At 45.2% G+C, this 8,352-nt stretch overlaps 1 long non-coding RNA gene across 1 annotated transcript; it reads left to right on the top strand.

Moving 5' to 3' along the window:
• Nucleotides 1-1,634: 1,634 nt before the first annotated feature.
• Nucleotides 1,635-3,666, top strand: LOC138643531 (uncharacterized). The gene is made up of 2 exons (XR_011314162.1): nt 1,635-2,242; nt 3,409-3,666. It is a non-coding gene; the product is annotated as an uncharacterized lncRNA (long non-coding RNA).
• The last annotated feature ends 4,686 nt before the right edge of the window (nt 3,667-8,352 follow it).

Raw genomic sequence — 8,352 nt, forward strand, 5'->3', positions numbered from 1 at the left:
GCTGCTTGACCTTGTTGTAATGGACTGCCATCTTAAAAATTTTAAGGATGGAGGCAACATGATGCTCACTGTGTCCTTCTGCTAGTAAAGCCAGAATTGAGCCCTTCTTTTCCTCACTCACGACTTTTCTTTTCTACTCCTTTGGCATGGCTAAAAGTTATGTTTTCATTCCTATTACTTTTGGGATATTCCTAGCACTTGTTTTGCCATCCAGCTTGTCCTATTGCAGGAGGATTGTGAACACCACAGCAGGGTTTTTATACTTTCCTTCGTTAAATAAGATTTGGTTCAGGTGATCACCTAATCAGAAGCACATTAAGTAGAATGAGGCGTCCTCTGGTGTGATTTCACCTGACACTGGAATGGAATGGTTCAGACATGGAGAGAAGCGGATTTTTATAAAACTGTGCAGTGGGCCCTTTATTTTTGCCAGAGCTGTATGTACCCATCTGCTACAGAGTCTAATATAAATTTATCAATTCCACCCACAAAGCTCTCCATGGTTCAGCAGCATCTTACATTTCCTCCTCATCTCGGTCTACCACTTACCTGTCCTCTTCACAATGCTGCGCCTGCCTACCTCTCCTCCTCATCCCTATCTAGCACCTAACCGTCTTCTCCACAGTGCTGCACCTCCTTACCTCTCCTCCTCATCTCTGTCTACCACCTACCCATCCTCTCCACAGTGCTGCACCTCCCTACCTCTCCTCTTCATCTGTCTTCCACTCTACCCGTCCTCTCCACAGTGCTCTACCTCCCTACCTCCCCTCCTCATCTCTGTCTACCACCCACCCATCCTCTCCACAGTGCTGCACCTCCCTACCTCTCCTCCTCATCTCTGTCTTCCAATCTACCCGTCCTGTCCACAGTGCTGCACCTCTCTACCTCCCCTCCTCATATCTGTCTACCACCTACCCATCCTCTCCACAGTGCTGCACCTTCCTACCTGCCCCCCTCATATCTATATACCACCTACCGATCCTCTCCACAGTGCTGAACCTCTCTACCTCCCCTCCTCATATCTGTCTACCACCTACCCATCCTCTCCACAGTGCTGCACCTTCCTACCTGCCCCCCTCATATCTATATACCACCTACCGATCCTCTCCACAGTGCTGCACCTCTCTACCTCCCCTCCTCATATCTGTCTACCACCTACCCATCCTCTCCACAGTGCTGCACCTTCCTACCTGCCCCCCTCATATCTATATACCACCTACCGATCCTCTCCACAGTGCTGCACCTCTCTACCTCCCCTCCTCATATCTGTCTACCACCTACCCATCCTCTCCACAGTGCTGCATCTCCCTACCTCTCCTCCTCATCTCTGTCTACCATCTACATATCATCCCGGTCAGACGCTTCTCAATCAGCCAAACCAGATCTCCACTTTGCACTGACGAGGGGCAGTACCCCGAAACAGTGTCTGCAAATTGAGATTCTGGTTTGGCTTTTATCCTAAGTCATGTGACAAGGCTCGTTAAAGGGTCGACATTGACTGTTAGGATTGCTACTTCCAATAAGTGGCACTAGAGTTCTAGTCCTCTTCCTCTCTGAAGAGACAATTTGCATATTTCCCAGAGGAGCATTGCGGCTTTAAGTCTCCTCACCTCGACATGCTTAACATGTGACTCTCCACAAGGAGAAACGATACTTCTTGGATCACCCTCCATGCACTCAGTAGCACTTTGCATCAGTACATGTTCGGGTATTAGGCTGATGGCCAGTTCTTACAGCGTGATTTGGTTTATTTCACTCATGTCTGGACCTTACACGACCGGATCTTTCTGCATTTTGTGTCTTTAGGACCCTCACTCCTTGTGGTCTCTGTTGCACGAAGTGTTATTCTGTAATGTCTTCATTGTACTTGTTCCCTCTGAATTGTAAAGTGCTGCCAAATTTGTTAATGCTACATAAATAAAAATGACTATTATGATCAGTAGGTCTGTGGGAGACTTGTTCTACTGCTCCTCAGATCCTTTAAAAGGCGTTCACCGTCCTGAGATCTTAGGTAATCTGGGACTATAATCTCAGATATTAGCGGCTGCAGCGCTCAGTGCAGGGGAGCTGTGTACATGGACAGATGGGCGTCCTCCTGATTTTCTTCCTGTGTCTTCAGACTTGTTTGGTGTTCTCAGCCCCCAGACATGGAGACGTCTCCTCTGCTGATCAAGGAACTGAGGATGAAAACTATACAGAATCCCTGGAGGCCGAAGACATGAGGAGCACAGAACACAACCTGGTAATCATCAGTTGCTTCTCAATGTTTGTTTTCTTTGTTTTGTGCGATGTGACTTTTTTATGTATGTTGTGATCTGTCAGTGTCATATATATTGTGCTTTGTGCAATTTATCCATCCTATCTCGTACATTCTATGTTCCCTAGCAGACACTATAGACAACCAGTCAGCCATGGCAAGTATACAACATATTGGATACATTGAGACTGCTATATACATCACATTGGAGACAATGAGACTGCTGTATATACATCGCATAGGAGGCAGAAAGACTGCTGGGTATAAATCTCATAGGCGACACTGAGACTGCTGTATATGCATCACATAGGTGACACTGAGGCTTCTGTATATACATCACATTGGATACACTTAGACTGCTGTTTACACATCTAATCGGAGACAATGAGACTACTGTATATACATGACATGGAAAACAATAAGACTGCTGTATATACATCATTTAGTAGGCACAGAGACTGCTGTATGCATCACATAGGAGACACAAAGACTACGGTATATACATCATATAGGGTACACTGAAACTGCTGTATGCATCATATTATAAACACTGAGATTGCTGTATGTACATCACATAGTAGACACAGAGACTGCTGTATACATATCACATAGGAGACACCGAAACTGCTGTAAACATCATATAGGAGACACAGACTGCTGTATATACATCACATAGAAGACACCAAAACTGCTGTTTACATATTATATAAGAGACTGGTCATTTATATGAAAAAGGAAGACAATTTCCTTTGTTCATATTATGATAATTTGTCATGTTGGTGCTTCAGAGGTTAAACAGCCAGTAAAGGAGATTTCTCCAATCACAGCTGTTAGTTTGTTGTGTCCCTGATTGTGTGGGCTGCAGACGTGCAAATCCAGCATCATACAAGCGTCACCGCCCGAGACCCAGGGTTTTATTGCTATTGCCATTTTATTGATCAGCACTGCTTAGAGCTTTTTACTGCTATTCCATTATTACTATCTCTAAAATTCACTGCACTACCTTTTTTGTAATTATTTTCATGACTTATTTGATATATAAGTCATTCTATGATGTAATTGTTTTTTATCTTTTTTATTTTCTTATTTTTACTTATCATTGTTTTGTCATTATTGTTGATGTTTTTATTTCTAACATGATTTCCTTTCAGCAGATCACTAAGGTTGTCCATGAACGGAAAGGTTCCCAACGTGTGACAGAAGCGGTGGAGACGGATTCAGCAGGATGGCTGCAGCCAGAAATGGGCAGCTGTGTAGCTTGCATCTTTCCTTGGGTCACCTAAAAAGATATTTTCGAGGATTTTAAATTCACTTCCATCATTTCACTACATGTGGGAGTCTGGATTAATCTCATTATCTGCAACATTGGTAACTGAAAAATAAAAATAAAAGGAAAAAAAAATCAATAATGTCAAAATGTACTTACACCTACAAATAGCGCCCCTCTCTGGAGGACCCGACACCATTACAGGTGCATAGCGTGCTGTCACTGATTATGTGGGGGGGGGGCTCTGATTGGTGCATGGTTCTTGTGAATCTTTTCAGGCTGCTGTGTGCAGTTGTAAGTCTAATATTGGGGTATGGGCAATCTGAACTGATCAAGCTCATTCTGCAGTCTGCTATGTACAGTCATACATAGAGGATGAAGAAGAGAGATAAGGGTTACAGACCTGAGACAGAGGTCACTGATGGATCATTGGTAACTCATTCTGCAGTCGGCTATGTACAATGATACATAGAGAATGGAGAAGAGAGATAAGAATTATAGATCTGAGACCGAGCTCACTGACAGTGATACATAGAGGATGTAGAAGACAAACAGTTGAACATTTACAATAAAACCTTGGTGCAAAATATTTTAAGCTAAAAATATGCATTTAAAGAAAAGTGAAGAAAAAATAAATAAATATTTGGTGTAATTTACACCTTATGAAGGGGTCAGACACATTGGCTAGAATTATGTTTATCCATTGCAGGAGCCAACGTCTGGTCGCTCCCACGACTTCACACCCTTGGCAATTCACATCACATTGCAATGTATCAGACGGATCATTTGAATTGATTGTTCTTTGGGTGGAAATTATCAACAGTTATAGCTGACAGATGACAAATCGTCGTTACCTGGTTCTGATTTTCATCTGAAGGTCGATAGTTCAAGAAAAATCATTCCATGAAATGGCATTCAAAAAGAAATCAATTAACCTATTGTCACTGGACATGTATGACTGTGTGACCGTGTAACCGTGTGACCGTGTGACTATGTGAGCTTGTGACTGTGTGACCGTGTGACTGTCTATCCTTGTGTCCGTGTGACTGTGTGACCGTGTGACTATGTGAGCTTGTGACCGTGTGACTGCCTAACCTTGTGCCCCTATGACCGTGTGACTATGCGACTGTGTGACCATGTGACTGTGTGACCGTGTGACTGTGTGACCGTGTGACTGTGTGACCGTGTGACTGTGTGACCGTGTGACTACCTGACCGTGTGTCCATGTGACCGTGTGACTGTCTGACTGTGTGACTATGTGACCGTGTGACAGTGTGACTGTCTGACCGTGTGTCCATGTGACTATGTGACCGTATGACTGTATGACCGTATGACTGTGTGACCGTGTGGGAGATGAAATCGGAGTAAAATGTACACGACTGCATCACATATGATTTGCCACAGGCTGCCACTAAGAATTTCAGGGACCCATACTGGCAAAATTTTCAGGGCCCCTTGAGATTCCACACAGGCTCCACACCAGCTCCGCCTCCACCCCTCGAACCTTCCACAGTCCCATCGCCCACTCTTGGAAAAATTCCACGAGTGCACCACGTCCTCACTAATCACACATTAACAGTTCCAATCGAACACCAGATCACATAAGTAGCCAGCAGCTTTTGTTTTGGTCAAGGTATTTTTTTAATCTGCTACCACGACAAGGTCGACTATTTTGGCCGGGCCCTACTCTACTCTAAACTGTTAAACATTTCTTAAAATATCCAATACTCTTTTCAGGTATATTTTTAGTTATTTTTCTTAAAGGGAATGTGTCACATACATTTTTTAAATTGAACAATAATACCATATACAAGGGACAAATACCTTCACGCCATGACCAGACCATATATTACAACCACATAGTGACCAATAAAACCACATACAGGGAACATATACCGCCACACCATGACCAGATCATATATTACCACCACATAGTGATCAAATAATACCACATACAAGGGACAAATACGGCCACACTATGACCAGAGCACATATTACCACCACATAGTGACTGATATCTGTATATAGTGTCAGTGTTCAGGTAATACAGGGATCACCGGTGACATTTTATGCAGGAGCACTGTATATAGTGTTAGTGTACAGGTAATGCAGTGATCACCAGTGACATTATATACAGTAGTTCTACATATAGTGTCATTGTACAGGTAATACAGTGATCACTGCATCCTCAACACCCCCCCCCCCCTCCCACTATGTATCTCCCCCTCCCCAAATTCATTATAGTTAAGTTACATGCCCCTTCCGCTTCAATTCATTGTCCTGTCTTCTCTCTCTCGCCCCCACCCTCTATTCAGTATCAACTTCTCTCCCCCGCATTCAATACATCATTTACTCTCCCCTGTCACAGGGTTACCGCAACAGTGTGGAACCAGAAGACCGCAGCGTCTGATTGCTCCTACTTCGGTGCTGAGAAGAAGCACTTCTCCTTCATTTTAAATGTGTTTAATTCTTCTGGTAGAACAGGGGTTAATCGGCCATGTTGGAAATCCCTGTGCTCACAGCTGAGCTGGGCTCTGTTACTAATTCTCTCGTCAGAGCTAGCATTTGCTACATGGCGATCGGTGGGAGAGGCGCACATATGAGGAGAGTTGGAGGAGTTATTAGTGACCGTTGCTTGGTCTGTAGACGTGGTAATTCCTTATCCTTCTCTATTTTGGTTTTTCCCCTACCTTCACACCCCAGTACATTCCTCTGTTACGTGTGTGTGAATATTTTGTGTGCCTGGAGTTTTCTGTTAACCCTTGTTTTTGTTGCTTTGTTTGACGGGTTGGTGCACTACGGTGCACAGTAGTGCCCCCTTTTCCCTAGATAGGGGAAGAGAGCAGTGTCACAGGGTCCTTCTCCGATACCACACAATCATCAGAGCAAGAGAATAGTGAACAATTCCAAAAGCCTTATTTAGGCAAAAACACGAAAGGTCCATATACGATCCACCACACAAAGGATAAGATAGTCCAGAAGCCGAATGCAGTTCAGTAACCGGATAAATGTCCAAGGAGATGAGAGTCCAATAATCCAGCAGACAGAGGATAAAAAATGTTCCATATGCTTCCCCTTCTCTCTGACGTGCTGTGTTCACATCATCATTCCACACAAGACTGATCTGTCTGCTATTTTAAGTCTCCCTCTCCTCATTCACAGGTCAGGGGGAAGGTCTCAGGGGCTCATTGTTTCAACAAGATAGGTCAACATGTCATTAGCATATTAGCAAACAATACTGTACTGTGGGGGCTGATATCAGATGGCAGCAACAGCCATTCATCAATTAGCAAATAACTCCTTCTAAAAGAGAACACCATGAAAATAAGCAAAATAGAAATATACACAAAAATAATACCCACATAGCATATCACACCATCACAAGCAGACAGAAGGCTAACTCAGGAGATAAGGAAAGGGTGGAGGCCCCGGCATCATCACCATCTGAAGTATCCTGGGGAGCAGGACGAGCTAGGGCGCCCCTAGTGTTAGAGACAGGGAAGGAGCCCCTGATCCCAGGTCACCCGACAGCTGTTTTAGTGACATTCCCACCTTCAATTTATCAGTATATGATGCCCCACCCCAATTCATCATTTACTGTCCCCCATCCACCAGTCTCAATACATTATCATTTACTCCCTTGACCCTCAAAATGTATCACTACTTGCTCTCTGCAACCCCCCCCCCCCCACCAGGAAAGCTCAGTCAAGCCGATATTTCCAGTGTGCGGGTGTCAAAAGAGATAGTTTTCCTTTGTCTAGATGCCTTATTTAGCAAGAGACACTAATATCCATGTCCACTTCATCATGTTTAGCGCTCATCTTCCACGTCATCATTTGCAGTGTCCCTCTCCCCCACTTCATCATATGCAGTCCCTCCCCCACTTCAGCATGTGCAGTCCCTCCCCCACTTCACCATGTGCAGTCGCCCTCCCCCTCACTTCACCATGTGCAGTTGCCCTTCCCCCACTTCATCATTTGCAGTGTCCCCCTCCCCCTCGCTTCACCATGTGCAGTCCTCCTCCCCCCACTTCATCACTTTCAGTTCCCATCCCCCCACTTCATCATTTGCAGTCCCCCTCCCCCTTATTTCATCATGTGGAGTCCCCCTCCCCCACTTCATAATTTGCTGTCTCCCTCCCCATCACTTGATCACTTCAGACATCCCCACTCTCTCACTTGCAGACTCGCTCCACCTCCCCTCTCACCCTTTTAATTCATTTTATAAAAAAAAGAAAAAAAAAACATGTTTTCCATACTTACCTTGCTGATGATCCTCTGCAGGCGCAGCTCTGCTTCCAGTGTCCTCATACAGGACGGCGCGTACCTGATGACATCATCACGTACACACCGTCACCTGACCTGAAGTCCAGAGGGCGGAGGGAGCGGGAGCTGTGCAGCCATTCAGATTAGATGGCCATGGAGCTCCGAGAAAGCTCCCACCGTCGAGGGATCTTCATTGCAGGATGGGACCTGGTGAGCAGAAGCCTAAGAGGCGTGGTCCGGACTGGGCCCGGCCCCCTCTGTACTGCTGCTCGCCAGACCCCATACAGCAGTAAGGGCAGTAATGTCCTGATGGCGGCCCTGGTCACAAGCGATCGATCAAGCTGTCACTCTCCATCTTCACATCATGCTGTGTTGGTCTTTGGTAAGGAAGGGGGGCCTCAATCTGTCCCTGTAACTGGGACCCTAACTATCCCTGTCTCAGGGGTGCTCTTGAAGGTAGAGGCCTGAGTCTCCAACCTTACTATGCTCCTGTTAAACCCTAATTTGTTCCATCCCCGACCCCATGAGGTATGGTACAGAAATGTAAGGTAAACGAGACACAA

The sequence above is a fragment of the Ranitomeya imitator genome, chromosome 6, assembly GCF_032444005.1.
Source record: "Ranitomeya imitator isolate aRanImi1 chromosome 6, aRanImi1.pri, whole genome shotgun sequence".
Classification (NCBI taxonomy): Eukaryota; Metazoa; Chordata; class Amphibia; order Anura; family Dendrobatidae; genus Ranitomeya; species Ranitomeya imitator.